Source organism: Parasteatoda tepidariorum, chromosome 7 (assembly GCF_982258835.1).
Source record: "Parasteatoda tepidariorum strain Cologne lab strain chromosome 7, Ptep-v5.0, whole genome shotgun sequence".
NCBI lineage: Eukaryota > Metazoa > Arthropoda > Arachnida > Araneae > Theridiidae > Parasteatoda > Parasteatoda tepidariorum.
The window spans coordinates 77492082-77514480 of NC_141761.1; the positions used below are offsets into that span (position 1 = coordinate 77492082).

The window sequence follows — 22399 nt, forward strand, 5'->3', positions numbered from 1 at the left end:
GCGAATTCTCGTAGTATATTAGAAAACACTATTTTGTTGTTAATTTTTCAAATTATTAACAAAGCGCTTCGATAAGACTTATCAAGCTTTTTAGTGTTCCCATAATAAAAAGAACAGTAAATTCTACCATATTCTGGTAGTTTTTATCACAGTTCTTTTTCTCAGTGTGCAGTGTTTTAACTGGAAAAAAATACAGTTGTTTTCAAATTTATGAAAGAATTATAAAATATTAGCATATTTATTTCATTAGCAAAATTTAAAATTAAAGATTTAACATGATTTGAAAGTTTATACAATTCTTTAGATCTCTCAATATTTTATTTCCCTTGTTGTCTTTAATTTTAAACTATCCACCACTGACGTCCATTGAAAATAGACTTACCTTTTTGAAGGAGTGATGATCATTCACTTTAAATGATCATAAGCATTCTATATTGCTTCTTAATTCATGTAAATTCTTTATTAGGATTCCTTTACGCTCCCTGTTGCATTTTTTTTTATATATATCGCACTCTTCAAATTTCCCACACTGTAAAAAATTCCAGAACAAATTACTATAAAGAGTACCGCTCAGGGTGCCGGTACCGTAATTTGATCCGGAATTTTTTCACAGTGTAAGAAATTTAATCTTCCCCTGAAACTTTGCTCCCTTTGTTAGTAGCTGGCTCTATGAAATTTGTTTTTTTATCTGCTTTTAAATCGTTAAAAAAAGAAAAAAGAAAGAAAAAGCAGAGTTTTTTATTATTTTAAGCATGTGCCCAATAGCAAAACGGCTTTCATTATTTTAAAAGAGAAAGAACTACTGCTTTTCATCAGCAATAAACTCAATGCTTTGTTAAATCAATTTGCATTAGAATGAGAAGTTTTAACCCTGTAACCATTTGACTTTAATATCTCTTATCATCTCCACATGTATTGAAAAATTCTTCTTATTCATGGTATGAAATTGGAAAGTTGTCTAATGAGAAATCTACTTATGTGTAATAATGAGAGAGTTTTTAAACAGCGAATTGTAAAATAGTGAATAGATATACGTGCTATTTCTTATCATCTCCACATGTATAAAAAATTCTTCGTATCCAAATTATGAAATTGGAAAATTGTCTAATGAGAAATCTACTTATGTGTAATAAGGAGAGTTTATAAACCGCGAATTGTAAAATAGTGAATAGGATTTTTATTTTCTGTAATATGCAAATCTGATCTCAAAATTCCTGTTAGAGAATTCTAATTTTGTTCAGATATGTATGTTATTTGCTTTTAAGTAATTACCTTTTAATTGTTATTTATCAAAGAAAAGCTTATACTAAATACTCCGGAAAAATTGAAAATTAATAAAATGAAAGTTAACACTTTGCCTATGTGGACGCTGTATATGTTTTATTAAATCTATAATTAAAATAGATTCATAGCTAATAAATTTATGAAAACAATATTAAATTTATGGGTTTGCCAAACACAATAATTTTAATAATATTATGCTTCGATTGTGTTTTATAGCTACAGTAATTTTGATTCAATTTATTCGACTATTTAAGAGGTAAATATTATTAAGTTTAAATTATTTGGTAACTCTAAAATCAGCATTTAAAAATATGTTTTTCCCGATAAAATTTTGTGAAATACAGAACTGTGAATATGTTTTAAAAATTATTTTCTTTAAAATGTATTATTTTCTTTATATAAACATTATAAATTTAGAACATACAAAAAATCAGGAATTGAATTTTTATATGAATTTTGGTAAAACATTCATTAGTTTTAAATGTATAAATTCATAAAATAAAAAATTAAATGCTTTAAAATTAAATTTTTTTTATAAATTTATTCATATTTAGCTTTATAAAGATGATCTTTACTTAAGTTTATTGTGAACAAGCAAATTTAAAAATTTTGTTATGATAAGTATAAAATTTGTACTTGACAACAAAATAAAAAATATTTTCTTTTCATTGGGTTTGCCTTAAAATAATGTGTTTTTTCATTCAGTCGTAAGTTCTAAATTGCACTACAGTTCACATCTGCAGTGGATCATAAAAAGGAGCTGATATAAAATAATGGGTTTTTTGGCAGTAATTTTTCTTTTTAGTGCACAACTTCTCCTTCATAATTATTTCCTTCACGTTATTTTTAACGTCTTTTTCCCGTTTTCCCTGATATTTAGGTAGGAGTTCTTCGATCCCTGATCCATACTAGCATACATAAGCCTTTAGAGAATCGATCATAGATAGATGTAGAATTTAAATAATAAAATTCCATTTGAAAAAAGAGCGAAAAGAAGTAGTTTTTGAGATAAAATTCGCTATCTTAGTACGTGTCGACTGGTTTCAACACATTTCTTTTTCTTTTTATTAATTCAAGGAGCTTTTTCTCTCTGCTTCTTGATTTTCTAATTTGCTCTGGACATCTTTTTTCATTTTACAAATCGTTCAAAAGTAATTGAATTAAACTTTTGTAAAGTATATATTGCTCCTGTGTTATTGATTGTAAATAAAAGAGGTAGATTTGAGTTTACAATTCAGGTCATGTAAAGAGATCGAATGAAATTATTTGGATATATATGTTATAAGTTTAGTTTCCTTTCAATCAAATATATTGAAAACATTTCAAAAACTTTTCAGAAATAAATGAACCCAATAAAACGTATCGTATATGTTTACTATAAATAAATTATCACTTACGTCTTAATCATTTATTTATATTTAACTAATCATTAAGTACGAAGAAAAATCTATTTAAAATCAGTCTGCCGCAGCAGCTTAGGCATGAAATGTAAACAAAAGGGTCAGGAATTTATATTTATATGAAGTAGTAGAGTATCTAAAATATCTTGTGTATATTTTAAAAATCTTTAATTGATATGATTTGCCTCAAAATACATGGTGAGAAATGCTAGATTTAATTACGGTAAAACGAACTTTTTCCGTTAATTCTTTTTTTATCGAAACATGTTATGGATTTTACGATAAAATGAATTTTATAAATGAAGTGCCGATAAAATGAAGTGCTGATGCTTTATTGCTTGATTTGATCTGAAATTTTATTATGCGTATGAAAAGAAATTTTATCATATCTTACCCTTAAGTACTTATATAAGTACAATAAGTCCATTTTCCTTTATATAAGTACAATAAGTCCATAAGTACAATATGATCCTTTATGTAAGTACAATAAGTCCATTTTCGGAAAAAAATTATATGATAACAATTTTGAAAACATGTAGACATCCTCTTTTTATATTTATAATTTTGAAACAAATGGAAAACAATTTTTGTTAACAATAATCAAACAAATTTTAAGCTAGAAAACCTATCACATAAACAAATTTTTAAAATAGAATAAGTTCATTTTCAATAACCAGAGTTAAAAAAAAATTTTCATTTGTTTTCACAATTTATTGCATGCCTTAAAAATAATTTCTTATTACGAATCGAGTAAGTTCATTTTTGATAACCAGGGTTAAAACAATTTTTTGCTTGTTATCTCAACTTACTGTATGCCTTAAAAATAATTGCTTTGAAAGCGATAGTTTAAAAAAAAATGCTTTCTCAACTTCTGTATGCCTGGAAAATAAATCCTTTTTAAAAAGTTATGACTGAGAATAAGCGCCATAGTATTCGTGAGCATTGTGAGTTTGACATCGTTGTTTGGTTTGCGCTTCCCATACCAATCAATTGCATGCAATTATTCAAATAATGTAATTGTTATCAGGAAAATAATCAGAAAACAATAAACTGAAAAAAGTAAGAATAAGTGCCAAACTATTCTTGAGCATTGTAAGTTTGACATCGTTGTTTGGTTTGCGCTTCCTATACCAATCAACTGCATGCGACTACTCAAATAATGTAATTGTTATCAGGAAAATAATCAGAAAGCAATAAACTGAAAAAAGTAAGAATAAGTGCCAAACTATTCTTGAGCATTGTAAGTTTGACATCGTTGTTTGGTTAGCGCTTCCTATACCAATCAACTGCATGCGATTACTCAAATAATGTAATTGTTATCAGGAAAATAATCAGAAAGCAATAAACTGAAAAAAGTAAGAATAAGTGCCAAACTATTCTTGAGCATTGTAAGTTTGACATCGTTGTTTGGTTTGCGCTTCCTATACCAATCAACTGCATGCGACTACTCAAATAATGTAATTGTTATCAGGAAAATAATCAGAAAGCAATAAACTGAAAAAAGTAAGAATAAGTGCCAAACTATTCTTGAGCATTGTAAGTTTGACATCGTTGTTTGGTTTGCGCTTCCTATACCAATCAACTGCATGCGATTACTCAAATAATGTAATTGTTATCAGGAAAATAATCAGAAAACAATAAACTGAAAAAATCCTTAGTATTAAAAAAAGGTTTTCACCTTACGAAGATTATTTAGCAAATATGTATAATTATATTAAAACAAATTGAATTGTATGACAGTTACTTAAATCGTAACTTATCACAGATTCAATGAGTCTAGTTTGAATGTTTCGAGCTCATGGTGGATTGAATTATTTTAAAACAGTTCCTGAAAATATTTTAACAGTTAACTCACTGACAGTTCTGCACGTAAAAAATAGTGTTATAGCCAGCAATCTTCTCCGTATATCGAAACCCGTTTTTTCATGTTGTTAGGAAAATAGTTTATTGAGGAGAAACATTTATATGAAATGATAAATGAATTGAAATGACATTTCTGATTTTTTAAAAAAAAATAATATTAAAATTAAAATATATTGTTTTTCCCAAAAATTTATTCTGTAATTTCTTCGTTCATATGGTATCGGCTTACCAGCAATTCTGATTTTCAAAATTATAGTTCTTATTGCAGCTCATTTGATAAAAAATAATAAACTGAAAAGTAAATTTAACTTAATGAATGGATTTTATGCCATGTTCTAAGATTCCATAATAAAATTACCGAATTTCACCACATTTACTAAATTTTATCACATGTCATTAAACCATATGTTATTGTTAATTTTACCAAAATCATTACCAAAGCTATTCTGTAAACGTTATCAAGGTTTTTAGTGTTTCCATCGAGTCAGAAACACGATAAATTTAACCTTATTCAAGTAGTTTTGTTCATTCATTTTTTTACGTATCAAAGTACGTATTAAAGGATAATTTTTTATTTGTTAACACCAATTATTTTTCTTTATAATTTTAGCATGGAACTTTACCCCATTTATAAATAATAGTCGTAATCAGAGTATCCCTCTAAAATCATAAAATATATTCTAAAAAATTTAAATTTGTATCAACCCTAATACAACATTTAAGCATGATTTCTAAATTATATATATATAGCTGCAGAGATGCATGCGGAAATTAATATTTTTCAGAAAAATATGTGTTTTCAGTTTATGCATGTTTGTTGTTACGTTTTAGGAACCATAGAAACGTAAATACTTGGAATTGATTTTTAATTGATTTAGGTTTTGCCCGTTTTTCTTAAAAAATTTAAAACTAACATTCATAAAATATTTCCACAATGCTATTTTACTAACATTAATTCAGGTAATCAGGTATTAAACAAAATTATTAATAATTGCACACAATTTAAAAGTTTCAGTTCATTTAAAAAAAAAACGCAATTTAAATTCTAAATAAACTTTGTGGAACGCTTTTTAGAGGATTTATATCTCAGGTTAAAATAATGCTATTAAACTGCAAGCAAAAATTTAAATATGCAACCCTGTTTAAGTAGTTTTAGTTTTTCACAGTTTTTCAGTAGTTTATAAATTTAGTTGATCTCCATATATTTTATATTGAATGTAAATCCTTTCAGTATGTTTAATCTAAATATTAAGTACTAATCTGTTCCCCCAAAAATTTAATCCATTCTAAGTTAGTTATGTAAACATTATTGATCCTTAATAGTGATTGCTCTAAACCTACAGGTTTTCTGCAATGTATTGCAATATTTCAATTTACATTGTTTCATAGAATATTTAAATAAGGTTTTTCAAGTTGTACTTCAGACTTTGAAGTTGCTACATTGAAGTTGCTTCAAGGGCAGTGTTATGTTCGAGCGCAAGTAGGAAACTTAAATTTAAAGTTGAAACCATGCTTTCAAAGTAGAATAACTGTATTCTTTGATTGACATATATTTGTTTCAGCGTTCGCTGTGAATATCACATTTGGCCAGTTAGCCTGTTGAATTGTGGATGAGCCAGTTAGCATATCGATGATTTGTGGTTTATTAAAGTCACTTACTTTTCAAAACTTCACGTAGAATGGCTCGAGATATAGAAGAAGAAAACACAAGTTCACGTGATAAAACATTCGCCTCTCAATGACTTGAACCAGGTTCGAATCCCAGTGGTTACTGATTGGCAAAAATTCTGTTCCGGGTTCGCGCTGGCATCAGTGCTTATGTAAAATATCCTCAGATCGTGGGTTAGAATCTTCTTGCCGTTGGGTTAACCATGGGAGGAATTCGAGGTTTTCTTTTCCATATAATGTAAAAACGGGTTATTTCCCTCTAAAAGTTCCCCCGAAGGCAAGTTTGTCTTAGTGCTTGATACAGAATTCCTTTGTCTTCTGAGTAGGACTCAAAATTATAAGGATACGAAGTTGAACGTTGTTAGAGGTAAACTCAGAAAGGAAATTGACTGTTCAACGCTAGTTATAAAATAAAATTCACCATTTTCTAGTTGTTTCTACCATTCTTTCTTTACTCAGTTTAAATTAACAGATATACCAACCAATATATGTTCGAAAAATGAACGAAATACTTTAGAAACACATCAACTACATGCTTAACAGAGTGAACAAAATGATGTTTTTTTAATCTCATTTTTTTTAAAAAATATTAAACTGTCAACTTTTGTTTGTTTTAACAAAAGGTGTCTGTATGGATTAAATTTAATTAGAAAAAGTGCAGATTTGAAAAGAGCATTAAAAAGCAAACACAACATACAATGTCTTACAAAGCTTTAATGTTTAGTTTAAAGTTGTTGCTTTTTTTCTGCTGCAGAAAAAACACAAGAAATATATTGCTTTTTAAATTTTTTAATTATAACCTTAACTTGTTTTTTTTAATTATAACCTTAATTTTATTTTATTCGTGCATTCGACAAAGGCATTATTATGGTTGGCACAAATACGATGTATTTTGTATTAAAATATTAAAAGAATTTAAAATATGAAAATAGTTTGTACGATTTAGAACCAGTATATTTCGTTACCAGATATTACAAAAAAAGCATACTAATTTTTCCTTTTATAGACATTTAAATATTAAAATAAACATTCTTGAGATATCTTCAAGGAATGAACTAAAATAATCTAGTAAATATTTATAAAAATTAAAAGTATGGAATTGGTACCCCTGGGATTCAGCACTGTAAATCTGATCTTTTACTGCATATAAAATCTTCCATCTTCCTACTATCTCTATCTCGATTTCTTATCTTTAGAAATTTAAATTTTAAGTCATTTTCTGTAAGGCTGCTTATTGTAAGAACTAGTAAAAAAAGCCACGAAAAATAGAGGAAACACAATAGTACATTTTTATTAAATGTCACTATATTTCCATCAACACTGGGGAACAAAATTTTTGTGCTTCATTTAAACAAATGCTTGATACAGCCTGATTTGAGTGGGAGGATTTTAAATATGAAATTAGTTTTGCCCCTGAAGCAAAAGATTTTTTTTTGAGTGAAAATTTTTGGTCCATTTTTTGTCGAAACATGCAAATTAAAAACGTTATACATAACAGGGAGTCGCGTAAATGTTGCGACAAGCTTCTAGGAGAATTTTGAGCACATCATCAGGATTAAAATTGCATAGAACCTATGACTGAAATATCATCATACGCGTCTAGGGGGTGCTATAAAAGAACTGTGCAGAAGCACACGAAGTCTCAATTCACAATAGCAAAATACCTCTAGCGGCGCATAACGACTTTTAATGGCATAGGTTTCTATACAATTTTAATGCTGATGATGCGTTTTAAATCCTTAAGAAGTTTGTTGCAATATCTGTGCAAATCCCTTTTGATATAATGTTTTTAAACGCGTATATTACGACAAAAAATTAACTAAAAATTACATTTGAAAAAAAAAACTGATAGCAGATTTGATACAATCTATACAAAGGTATCAAAGATCTGTTAAAAAAATCTTATGTAACTGAAAACCCCTGTGTTATTTCAAGGCATAATTATTTAACATAATTGTTCAATATCATCAATAATGAGTTAATATTTTTTTTATATATATTTTTGGATTAAAATAGCATTCTTTTTCAAAGGTTCTTAACTCTTGTTTAGTTTGTTTATATTCAATTATCACAGCTTTATTCATTTCGTTTATTTTTTCAGAGAGTGGCTGACGTACATTCTTGTGTATAGCATTGCCTTCAACATACTGATGAATGCCTAGCCTAAGAGGTAAGTGATAAAATTTTAATTCAAATTTTCATTACCATAATTACCCTATTTTTATATACGGTAATATCTAATTATCCCTTATTATTTAACATTCAGCTTTATAACCTAATAACCTTCAGAAATTTAGGGATAAGCTTACTGATAGTAAATAATAATATACAAGTAATAATATAAATTTACTCAAAAAAATATATATAAATATAATTAAAAGAAAATTAAATAAAGTTGTGTGTCTACAGAGCAGCACTTCATCAGGGGACACACTGTCTGTAAACACACAGGAGCCTTTCTGTTGTTAGTGGCAAAGCCAAAACTAACAGTGCCCCGAGGCCCCTAATGAAAATTCAAGCATAAAGAATAATAATAATAATAATTACCACATTAAATAAATATCTACCATAATAACATTCATGAAAAACTTTGTAATAAAATCACCTTTACTGAAACAAATATACAAAACATTTAAAAGACATCAAATAAACCGCCCCCAAAGCACATAAAAACAGTTACAGTTAGTAACAGAATGTAAGTTAGTGTTTCAGTAAAGGTGATTTTATTACAAAGTTTTTCATGAATGTTATTATGGTAGATATTTATTTAATGTGGTAATTATTATTATTATTATTCTTTATGCTTGAATTTTCATTAGGGGCCTCGGGGCACTGTTAGTTTTGGCTTTGCCACTAACAACAGAAAGGCTCCTGTGTGTTTACAGACAGTGTGTCCCCTGATGAAGTGCTGCTCTGTAGACACACAACTTTATTTAATTTTCTTTTAATTATATTTATATATATTTTTTTGAGTAAATTTATATTATTACTTGTTCATAAGATTTGAATTTGGTTTTAGCTGCCTTGTGCGCTGTTCCAATTTGAATTTGAATTAATGTAGTTATGGTTATTTTGGTTACCTCCTGTTTTATTTATTTCAATTAAGATTTGAATTTATGTTTAAATAATAATATGTCACACAGTTTCGTGGAATTTGTGCCAAAATAGGGTCTAATTAAGGTGATATGGGGACGTTTTTTTGAAAACTACCTTCAAATTACGAAACATAAATCACTCTTTTTTTAAAAATATATACAGAGATTACAACATGAAAATTTCTGTTAGTTTTAATAACGGAAAAAGTTAACTATTCCTACTGATAATACTTATCGTAATCGTATATCGTTAGTTTAAGATGCTGATATATGGACTTGTTTTTACGTTTTAGAAAATATTATTTGCTTATAAAAACTTATTTCTCCAGTTCATATAGCGTAAAAAATTCTGGTGCATAGTTGCCACCATTTTTGATGTTGAAGTAAATTAAATCCAATTATAAGTACAGAACAGTTCTGTAAAACTGATTGAAATTGGCAAAATAACAAGTGTTTGAAGAAGTTATTGTGGATATATTACTAAAAATGTGTGTTTTTTAAACGAAATTTTAGAAATGTCAAAGGGATTCTAATAAGCATGAAAATATGTTGTCAGTAAACAAACAAAACATGAATAAATAAATAAATAAAACTGTAGCCATGAAAATGTAAATAAAAACTGTGACTACACTCACTGTAGAAAGATTTAGCTTCCTCAATACCCAAAATGGTGACAACAATACACCAAACTGTTTACGGTGTATTTGTGAAAAGAACAATTAAATAACTAGCTAACTTAGGTGATTAAAAAGAAATTGAACAATTCTACATTGTAAAAAATTCCGGATTGAATTACAGTAAAAAATACCGGCATTATTTGTAAAATTCATTTTTTATCTTATGCCGAGATTTTTACAGTAAAATTTATTATGTGATTCAGTGATTTTACGACTATTATTACTATGGAAATTAAGGTACATCAGATTTTTTTTGTTCCGTCGCTTATTCCGGTAAAAATGGATTTTTCGACAAAAAGTACCAGCACCCTGAGTACAGGTCCTTTTTGCCGTAATTTGATCTAGTATTTTTTACAGTGTACATTTATCCTTGAGGAAGGCTTATTTGGAGGTAAAATTATTTAAGTGTTGTAGAAAAGCGAAATATTTATTCTGTAACTTAATGGAAAGTTTAATGCCTTATATGCTCTAATATAAAATGAATAAAAATGTATAATTTATAACCATAGATGATAATTTAAATTCTGGAGAAATATTGCTTTTATTTTTATGTAGTTTCAGAAAGAAAGATAGAAAGAAGGAAAAAACTACAACGGCTCTATTAGAGCAAATCTAACTAAAATCGTATCATGTGTCTCACGCGATATTTTAAGATTTAGATGTGTTTTACGCTTAAGTTTCCACCTCTATATTTGGAAGTTGTTTCTTAAAAAATAAAAACTTTATTTTAAAAAATTCTAAAAAATGCTGTAAAGTATAAATGCGGGAAAACAAAGTTTCAATTTTCACATTTTCACTTATTGTTCAAATGTGTCCAATTAAACTGTTAGACTTTCCTCATGATGCTGATAAATGTTTCTTAAGATGTTGATCGTTAATGTTCAGCATTATATGCTGCATACTAAAATAAACTAATTTTAAAGGCAGGCGTTACTAATGAGTAAAAATGCTTTTTTCGCAATTATACCATAAATGCAATCAAGATATGTCTATTTCAAAGCATTTCTTAGTTTCGAAAACATTCTTTACGTATATTAATTTACATATGTAAGGATAATTTTCTAACATCACAATACAACAATCATCCGATCATTCCTAACCTGATAAAAATAAACTACTAAAATTAAATATAAAATAATAATTAACTTTGAAAAGCATTGTAAAGATCTTTCAATGTTTTTCAATACATTAAAATTAACAAGAGATATTTTCGGTATACCTTTAGTCCAACAATAAGTAAACAATTGAAATATTTTATTTTACAGAATATGTGCGTATGTGTGCCCGCTAGCAGAACTAACTGCAACTTTCTTTTGGCCTTGCAGACCAACCATAAACCAAATATTTGAAAACAACAAAAACAATTTAAGACAAAATCAAATTTTAAAAAAATTATCTATTCTGTTTTTATCTATCCTTTTATAGTTACTAACAGCTTACTTTTTTATCGTTATTAGTCAAGTTTTCATTCTCTCCAATTAAGTTACAGCTAATTTATTTTAGAAACTTTATTAATTTGGGAAGAAGTTAATTGATTATTCATAATAATATGAGGTAGTCTTGCCTTTCAAAACTTGTCAACCAACCAAAAGCAACATTTGAATACAATTATTTTGCTGCAACCTTCGAAGATAAATTTTGGAACTTTTCCATTGTATTGCAGATCAATGCAGAAGTTTCTGCTGCCAATCATGCGTATAAATTCTCGTAAAATTAATATATTGATAAAAAAAATTCAGTATAATTCCATTTATTCATTATAAATTAAATTATTTGACTAAGCAAAAGAAAAACTAGAGATAATTAGAAAAATGTATAATAAAAACTGGCATATTTCTAAACATTATCTTCATAAATATATTCATTTCTAATGGAGTAATCTAAGCACTATCTGAAATTTCTAAAAAAATACCGATGGAGACTATAATTAATTACTTATTATAATACTTATGACAAGAAACTTTAAGCAATTTCAATTTTTATGCACTGGTTAATTTCAACCTCGCTTAGTATCTCTTTACCATCCCAAATTTGCGCAAACAAACTTTAGTTGCCAAGCATCGATTGCACAAACAACCATTAAACAACTCCAAATATGCCTTTCTGTCTCGCACTCTGCTCACTTGCATTTTTGGAATATACTCCCGTTTCTGAAATTAAAGGACAGATCCAAAACAGCATGTTAGAAAACAAACAGAAAAATGCTATGATTGAGCCGGAAAGTTTAAGCTGTGGTGACGACTAGGCGAAATAATAACATGACACGCTAGGTGGTACGTGTAGATCTGTAGCCTTAGCAACGAACCACATTCCACAACTTTCAACTTGGCCATCGACCGAATAGCATTCCCTAAGATAGGCATAATTTCAAATATTTCTGAAACTATCTTAACAGATATATGCAAATGAAGCTGTTTACAGACATTAATAGCTATTGCTGAAAGATTTATGGATACATATACAATGTTATAGTTTGTTTGTTTTCTTAGTTAAAAGTTCTCCTTAGCAATTTCAAAAACACTCATTATACATTTAAAGTGTTTTACTTTTTCAATATTGATAATATATGACAGTGAAATAAATTATATAGAAGAAAGAGAAAAATATTATAAACGTTGGTGCGCCAGGGTTTGTTGAGAGTAGGATTAAAGAGAAATATCCAAAATATGTTAAATTTTGCTGTATTCTATAATTTTAATATCTTTTTTTAGTAAAAATAACGTTACAGTCATAAGGTTCTAGAAATATTCACTGAACAGTTGAAAATGAGTTTAAGTTTCATCTGTAAACAGCTACTGTAACCTATCAGTAAACGTACATGACTTCCATTTCTGGAGCACGCGAGCTTATACTTTGCAGGAGAGTTCTTTAATTTTCAGCAATGCAAAAAAATAATAATTATAAATCATAAATATAATGCCAGTTACATCTTAAGCATTATCGAAATTTTTCGAAATATTATGCAAAGGATTCATGCATATTTATTGGACAGCTGAATCACGTGAAAAGGTTCTTTGATCAAAACAACTTCAGGTGTGATTGGCTCTCCTTGGCAAGAAACTAGTAAAAGCTTATGATAAACTTGTTGTTTAGGATTTTTGTTAGTTTTTGGTATTGTCTGCATTATATAAAATGTATATTATCACAAAACCAGTATGATTTCTTTTTTCTTACGTTGAAGTAACAAACTAGACTACACACTGTATAGTAATGACATTTCTGGTAAAAACAAACTATAATTAAGGTATTAAAAACCAAAATGTAAGGTATTAAAAAACCAAAATGTAAGGTATTTAAACCACACATTTGGTAATTTTTTCCGTTCATATGTTAACGATTTACCAGAAGGTCTGAATTTGCAGTAATAGTTCTTAAAACCAGGCATTCAATAAAAAATACAGTATTGAAAAGTGTATTTACCTGAATAAACGGTCTTTATTCTATTCTCTGAGGTATCATGATAAAATTATGAAATTTTACCACAATTTCCAAATTTTATCACTTATTATAAAATCATATTTCGTTTTTACCAAATTCTTTACCAAATCGCTTCGGTAGAAATTACCGCGGTGCACCATAGTATAAATTACAGCTTATAGAGCCTGAAACACTGTAAATTTTAACATATTCTTATAGTTTTGAATTTTTTTTTTCTCAGTGTAGTGTTGAGAAAAATTTATAGTAAAAGATTAAATTCAGTTTTCAATATTGGTATTTATTTACTATTTTATAATTATTAAGTTGTACAAAAATACACTGACTTTTATTATAAATTTTATGTAAATCTATCTCAAACCACATTAAAAAATCAAAATAATTATTACAAGCTAACTGCTTAAATTTAAAAGCAATATTGTAATCAACTTTTATTACTATCGCAAAATAATCTCTCTGAAAAAAGAAAATTAACGAATATTTTTAGTAAACAAAAATTAAATAGATATGTGAAGCAACAAATTTGTTGATGAAGTTAAAATAATAAACAAGTAAAATGATTTGTTTTAAACTTTATACTTTTGGAATCGGCAACTGAATCTGTGGAACAAAATCTGCTTGATTGCTGATAAGAATTAACGCATACGGTAGAAGTGAAAACAGAACTCTCCAAATTACCCCGACTTTAGGCTTAGCTCTAATTTATAGCATGAATTATTTAATCTGTTAAAAAATATTATTGTTTTTTTTTTAATTCATTATAAGAAATAAATGTTGGCTACTTTTTATTTTGTCATTCTCACCAAAATATAAATAAATCTTTCATAAGCGAAATAGTTCTAGAATTTTTGGATATAGAACCTTAATTGATTTTTGGCGAAACCCCGAGAGCTAATAAATCAATTTATAAGTAAATAAAAATATTTAATATTTAATGATTGAAACTTTATTAATCGTTTTGAAAATATTTAATGAATGAATAAGCACCGTGTTGACTCTGGTGATAGAGCTCTCTCCTTCCAATGAGGTGACCTGGGATCAAATCCCTGCCATAGCTAGTTGATACAAATTCCGCACCCGACTCGCACCGACCATAATGCTGAAGTAAGATATCCTCAGTGGTAGATGGATCATGGGTCAGAGCTCTCTTGCCAGGTTAACCGTGGTAAGTTTTCGCTGTTTTCTTCACCATGTAACGCAAATGCGGCTTATTTGCGGCAAAAAATCCTCCACGAAGTCAAATGTCTCCTAATGCGGGTTCTACGGAGTTGAACGCTTGTTATCCTGAACTCAAAATAATATATATATATATATATATATATATATATATATATATATATATATATATATATATATATATATATATATATATATATATATATATATATATATATATATATATATATATATATATATATATATATATATATGTTTATTCTTTGCTTATTCACTCATATGTTGTAGACATATTTTTCATAAACATATCATATATATCACAAAATTTCATATATTAATGAATTATTAAGTTTTTATTTTTTTAATTTTTTAATGCGTGCTTTTTGTAATTAGTATGTTAGAAATATTATGAAAAACAATTATAATATACTGTAACGCAATGTAGTGTTAGCTATTTAATCTATTTCTTTATTAAATATATAACATTGTATTCAAAGTGTTAGTTAGTATTGTAAGTGTCACAAATGCAGTTAAGTTTTGGAAATGTAAAGTTATAACCAAACATAAAGTTCACTGCAACTTTCAGTAACAGACAGTAGCTTATTACAGCTCTCCATTTAAAATACTCACTTAGTATTATAGGATAATTGAATTCCTTTTCCCTTTTCAATGAATGAAATGAAATAAAAAATATTTTAAAAATCCATGCAATTATTCAATAAACAAATTACGTTATTATGGGTAACTTGTATGAAGTAGGATCTTATTTTAGTTTGAAAAGAAAATTTAATAAAATTTTTGAGCATTTAGGAAAAAAAGATCAGAAATATTTAGAAAACATTTATGTTTTCTGGTTTAAGAACATGTTAAATCGGCTGTAAGAACGGATCGCTTAGTTCCGTTAACATTCTTTAAGGCAATTTTCAATCGAAATAGGTAAACGACTTTCTGATGATGTATTTCAAAGCCAATACCCTTATTGATTAAATTTTACAAATTATATGGAGAATGGACTAGGCATTCACTTCAAAAATACAGCGAAGGTTTAACCTTTTTACTATACATGCATTGTAATTTAAATATTTTATTATTTTAAATATATATTAATATTAAATCTTCTTAAAAGTAAATGTTTTTATAAAGGTTGCATTTTAATTTTTATAATAGATATTTGAAATGACCAATTTTAGGAAAGTTAAAATTTTAAACAATAGATTTTTCTCACGAAATATTGTAAATGAGGGTATATTTTTAATTCACTTATGACCCTTATTATTTTCATAACTTTTTTATTCTCGTTTTTAACGGTCTTACTATTTTAATTTAATTGTTTATTCTTATTCACATATTTTTAATGCCTTTTATCATTGTTAGGAAAAATATTCGAAAAAAGTTTTCAGAAAATGCGAAAATATTCATTCATTTTTAAAAAGAGTACATTACATTTTCTGTAGCATAATAAAACTAGCAACATTAAAACGAAACCTTTTTAAATGCCAATATAATTTTAATAAGATGAGAGAGAAAATATAGTACTTCTATTTTCTTATGAGAAATGTATAAAAAATTATTTTGATGGTAGAAATGTCTGATCTTAAAATTAATTAAACAATGAACCGTGAAAATCAAACAATTTATTTTCATGTATTGTTTTCATAAACACATCCAGCAAACTATTTTGTAAACTCAGAATGTTCAGAATGTGAACTTTAAATTTATATTCTCTCTTAAAACTCTTTAATGTTTTCTGTATTTCAGCTTTGTATGAAAAGCATTTTTTAAAATTTTTTTTTTTTGAATATACATTGCTATCTATTTATTTAATCTGTTGCCTGTTTTTTTTCTGAATCACGATTTATTTTTTATATGTTTTTTTAAATTTATGTAATCTTATTAAATAGGTATATTACGTATTCATATAATATATAATTTTTTAAGGAGTACAGTTCAATTGTTAGTATTATATAAAAATCCCTTTCTTTGAAAAATATTGTAGAGTAGATGCTATGTTATAGTTAATTAATCAACTATATTTTATGAATCAACTATATTTGGTTATTACAGTTAAATAGATAACAGTATTTTATTTTCAAACTACATTAATCAATTATATTTCATGATATTTGAAAGATATAAAAAAGGGCTTCAGTTAAAGAGACGCATTCTCTAGACTCATTTTAGTTTAATTTTAAATAAGTATTTTAGGATATCATAAACAGGAAACGAATCTAAAAAAAATTAAAACACAATTGATATTTATTCTTAATAGGTGGGAAGCAGTAGATAGTCAAAGACTGTCTAAATTTTGAAGAAGGACAACGCATAATTTTACTCTAAATTTTGAAAAAGGCCAATGTATAATTTTACTCTAAATTTTGAAAAAGGCCACTCTAAATTATACTCTAAATTTTGAATAAGTCCAATGCATGTTTTCACTCTAAATTTTGAATAAGGCCAATGCATAATTTCACTCTAAATTTTGAAAAAGGCCAATGCATAATTTCATTCTTTTCACACAACAAAATCACACCTATTGTTCATCATGCATCACAATTATACTGGTGTATTGCTGTTACCAGAATATGAAATTATTCCCATTAATTAGTTCAGTAGATAAAAAACAGTGTGAATGATTTCAGTCGAAGAAAACTCAAACCACTTGTTAAAATTCCAACTATGTAGAGTGACGGAATATCGATTAATATCTTGACTTAAGACATATGATTCATATTCTTTAAGTAGACGTTTAAGAGTAGTTATAGTTTGTCCAATATACGCAAGACAATATTGACATGAAATTTGATAAATATCCAAGGTGTAATTGTACGTAGCCAGCCAAGAGAGTTTTACAAAAATCTTAGCAATTTGGGGACTAATATTCATATAATAAGGCACTTAAGGCACATCATTTATATTCTTTAAATAGAAGCTTAGGGGTAGTTTTAGTTTGTCCAATATACGCATGACCACCATGAAAAGATATTACCTAAATACCTCAGCTATTAATATTAGCAATAGGGTCTTTAAAATAGTTTACATTTTTTTGTACTCCAGAGAAGAAATCAACTTTAAACTTAAATTTTTTCAGAATCTTAGTAATTTGGAGATTAATTCGGATAATAAAGTAAAACAAACAAATCGTTAAAGTTCAAATTACTGAGTTTAGTTACAGTCATATTCGCCTTTAATGATAAACCTTATGGAATGATTGACAACTTAGGTGATCCTCTTAACCCTTTCTTAAGTGACTTGTATCTACACTCTTTTGAAATGAAACTTTTTGATTAATTAAAGTTCTTTTTTCATAGATGATATGTCGACGATTGTTTCACTTTAATAGACAATACTGGCATTGATCATGTTCTCAATATTATGACTTCTACAGATCCTTGCATATACTCCACGTTTGAACAAGAGAATAATAAGTGTTTCCCTTTTTTTTAAACGTTCTTATTAATCGTAATTGCGATGAGTTTCACTCTATTGCTTATCAGAAAACAATTTACGGTTTCACTCACCCCTCATAACATTTCACCCAAAATATAGCTGCCTTGCGCGCACTTGTTTACCGTGTTTCTAAAATTTGTTCACATAGTTACTAAGAAAAGATTATTTACCTTAAAGCTATCACTATAGACTATGGTTCTTCTTCTAATGTTATAGATTCCATTTAAAGGAAGTATTTTTCTCAATCCAACAAACTCTATCACTCGAACTTTAACAATTCGACTTTTTTACCTTATTATGCAAATATTAGTCCCCAAATTGCTAAGACTCTCTTGGCTGACTATGTACCATCACACCTGGAGAATTTATCGAATTTCATGTCAATGTAGCCAAGCGTATATTGGACAAACTAAAAATTCTCTTAAACTCCGACTTAAAAAATATAAAATATATGTCATAAGTCAGGATATTAACCACCACTTCCATCATTTTACAAGGTTGGATTTTTAAACAACGGTATGAGTTTTTTTCTGCTAAAAGCATTCACCCGTTTTTTTTTCTACTGAACTTGGCTTATAGGAATCGTTCCATATTTTAAAGAAAAAAAGGTCAAAAAATTTTGGGAATGATCTTTTTAGTATCCCACAGTTTCCCAAAATTCGGAAATCTATTCTAGTTTAATCTTTTCACCCTGGGGCTTTAGACAAACTACCTCACACCTGTTTCATATCTCCCTCCCTTTATTATCTTGTTCAAACTTATTCTTCTACCCGTATTGGTCAAAAAAGCTTATCACTTGTTTGTCTCTTTACTTCTCCACTATTATTTCACGTTTAGACTCTGAGAAAATTTTTGTTTATTGAACTGAAATTATAGTATGTCCATATATGTATGTATTTCTGTATTTTGATCTTTTTTTTTTTTTTTTGCTTTAGTATACAAAAGCGCAAAGTATGCCCATTCCTTTTTAGATGTTATGGTATGTTTTTGAAAACATTTAAACAGAGTGGCGGCTTTTAAATGTCCATATTTGTAACGTTTTGCATTCTTTCTTATTACTTTAATATCTTTTAAACTAGATTGTTCACGATACGAAAAACGGGAGCATGACTTGTCCCAAACTGCATTTATAAAAAAGTTCTAAGCTTTTTCTTAAAGAAATATTGATTTTCCAATTATTTTCCGTCATCCATTAGCTAAACAGAAAAAGTGGCATCCGAATCTACTTATTCATATAAATATCAGTTCAAATCCTATAAAATTTTATACTCTTATGTTTAGGCCGTATAAAAATTTTATGGCATATAAATGTAGAGCATGCTATTTTTTAAAAAGAAAAATAAAGGGTATGTATAAAACATGAATAGAATTTTTTTTTTATTATTTTAAAAATCGATTTAATTACTCAGCTCCTTTTTTTCACCAAAAAAAGTTTGAAAATAAGCTCCTTACTTATCTTCAAATATTTTTTTTGCAGTTATAATTCAATTTTAACATATTAAGAAAACTTAGTACCTTATTTTGTTAGAAAATATAACTGAAGTAAAAAATTATTGAATTGATAATTTTGTAAGGCATATGTGATACTAGCATATATATTTTTACTTCTGAATTAAAAAATTTATTTTGAATCATTTATCGTTCACTGTCAGTTTCATTTAGTATTATGATATTGAATACCGTGATTATTTGTTTTATCTTTATTTAGGTACTTAATTATATTAACCTTTTTGGTTAATTTTTAATGTAGAAAGATATATATTTCATAAAATAGAATTATCATTTATTTCTGGATACACTGAATTATAACTTTTGATTTCATATGACATCACCAATTAAATTATATAAATTTTAATTTTTCGAAAGTATACAAATTAAAAACTATTAAAAATTCATTTCATGAACAATTGAGCAGTTGATTTTAAAACTAAACAAAACTTACTCAGAACCACAATTAAAAATTATCATTATATGAGGGATTTCGTAAATACTTCGATGGTTGTTACCTTAATATAAGAGAAATGAACTTTTTAGTTTGTATTTATTTTGCTTACAGAATTGCATCGAATGCTGCTGATAATTTGTCATTTTCCGTCTCATGGGTTTGTTTTATCACATTAAAAGCAAGGTTGACTTTGCGGTGAAAAAAAGTATTTTGTTAGAATTATCGTACAGTATGATAATAATATTTCTGGTAAAAAAAAAACATAATTTTGATAATAAAACTGAAATATTCGGTATTCCATTCATTTGATAATTTTTCCGTTCATATGGAAATGGTTTGCGGAAATTCTGTTTTTCGAAACTGCAGCTCTTATTACCACAGATTCAGTAAATTCACAAAATTGAAAAATAAATCTAACCGAAAAAATTAGTTTGTAGGATCTGCTCTAAGGAGTCACCTTAGAGCAGAGCCTCTAAAATCACCTCTCAACAAAATTACCATATTTTACCACATTTATTAAATTCTATCCCATATTATAAAACCATATTTTATTGTAATTTTTTACAAAATCTTTACCGAAGCACTTCGATAGAATTTATAGAGCCATTGATGTTCCTATGGATCCAGAAACACGGTAAATTTTACCATATTCTAGTAGTTTCGACCATACTTTTTTTTCTCAGTGCTTGTTTCATAAACATTCAAAGATATTTCAATATTTTTTTTTTCTTATTCAAGGCCTTTAATTATTGGCAGGTTTAATTTTACATTAAATAATTTTGAAGCTTTATTTTCAAAAATAGAGAAAAAAATTAGCTTGATATTTATTAATCTTTCTTATTGGCTTATTCTTTAGAGAGAAAAATCATGTTTGAGTTAAATTTTTTAAATTATACTCTCTCAGGACTCTAAATTAAAAAAAAGAATTCAACTATAATGTCACCGTCGACTTCAGAGTTGAATAAGGCTTAATGTCTAAGATCTCGAAACTTGTTTAATTGCGGTTTATTTACCTTATTTCTGTAAAATTACTGAGTTTCTTTTGAATATTTTTACAAAAATGTTCCATTTTTCAAATTTATGTTGTTTTTATTATGATTTCTGATAAGTCATTTCTAGTAGATTCTCGTATAAAAATATTTTACACCTCACTTTTTCATATACTATGCATTATTTGAAGGAACTAGAATTTATCTCTTAAGGAACCCATCGTCTTAAATTAATAAAAATTTGCATGATGACAGCACGACTTCAGGGCGGCTGAATTAGGCTTAATGTCTAAGAGCTGAAAACTTGTTTAAAGCGTTTTATTTACTTGATTTCTGTAAAATTACTGAATCTCTTTTGAATATTTTTGCAAAAGTGTTCCTTTTTGAAATTTATGTAATTTTTATTAGAGCTTCTGACAAATAATTTCTAGTTGATTCTCGTATAAAAATATTTTACAATTCACTCTTTCATATATACATTATTCAAATAAACCAAAATTTAACTCGTAAGGAGCCCATCTTCTTATATTAATGAAAAATTGTATAAAACTGAGTTTTGTAATCAAACTGAATTTAAAAAATTTTTTAAATAAGTTATTTCGATTTTAAAAAATATATATTTTAAAACTTTTTAATAAAATAATTTTTGCTGAATTTATTCATCGCTTTTCTTAAATACATGATTAAATGCTTGATGGACTTCTTACACAAAACTATCTAAGCTGTCTCCAAGTTTCCAAGATAGTTGTTTGCTCGGTGAAATAAGTATATATATATATATATATATATATATATATATATATATATATATATATATATATATATATATATATATATATATATATATATATATATATATATATATATATATATATATATATATATATATATATATATATATATATATATATATATATATATATATATATATATATATATATATATATATATATATATATATATATATATATATATATATATATATATATATATATATATATATATATATATATATATATATATATATATATATATATATATATATATATATATATATATATATATATATATATATATATATATATATATATATATATATATATATATATATCATGGTGCGTTTGTGAACTAATCAGGTTTGTTAAAGCAATGTCGAAATATTTTGATTTTAAGTGTTTTTTTAGGTAAAAAAAAAAAAAAGAAAAAAAACATTTCTAATAAACTGATAAAAGACATACGTGAGGCAAATGTTTTAAAGACCTGAATGGAGGTGACATAACATAAATAAACAGAAAACTTTGTTAGTATGAATATTTTGACTCAATGATTTTAGATTTTGAAGAAGAAGAAAAATTTTTGTGCCTCTTAACATACCTCAACATTCCTAACCATTTAACGGGCTTAGGAATAGCTAAAAATA

General features: G+C 26.8%; 1 protein-coding gene across 1 annotated transcript in view; it reads left to right on the forward strand.

The window, feature by feature from the left end:
* Window positions 1-22399, forward strand: part of LOC107457578 (sodium channel protein para) — a 274399-nt gene that overhangs the window by 69716 nt on the left and 182284 nt on the right. The window contains exon 2 of the mRNA XM_087168094.1: window positions 8317-8385. The gene's annotated coding sequence lies outside the window, so the exon portion shown is untranslated. The remainder of the gene's footprint in view (window positions 1-8316; window positions 8386-22399) is intronic.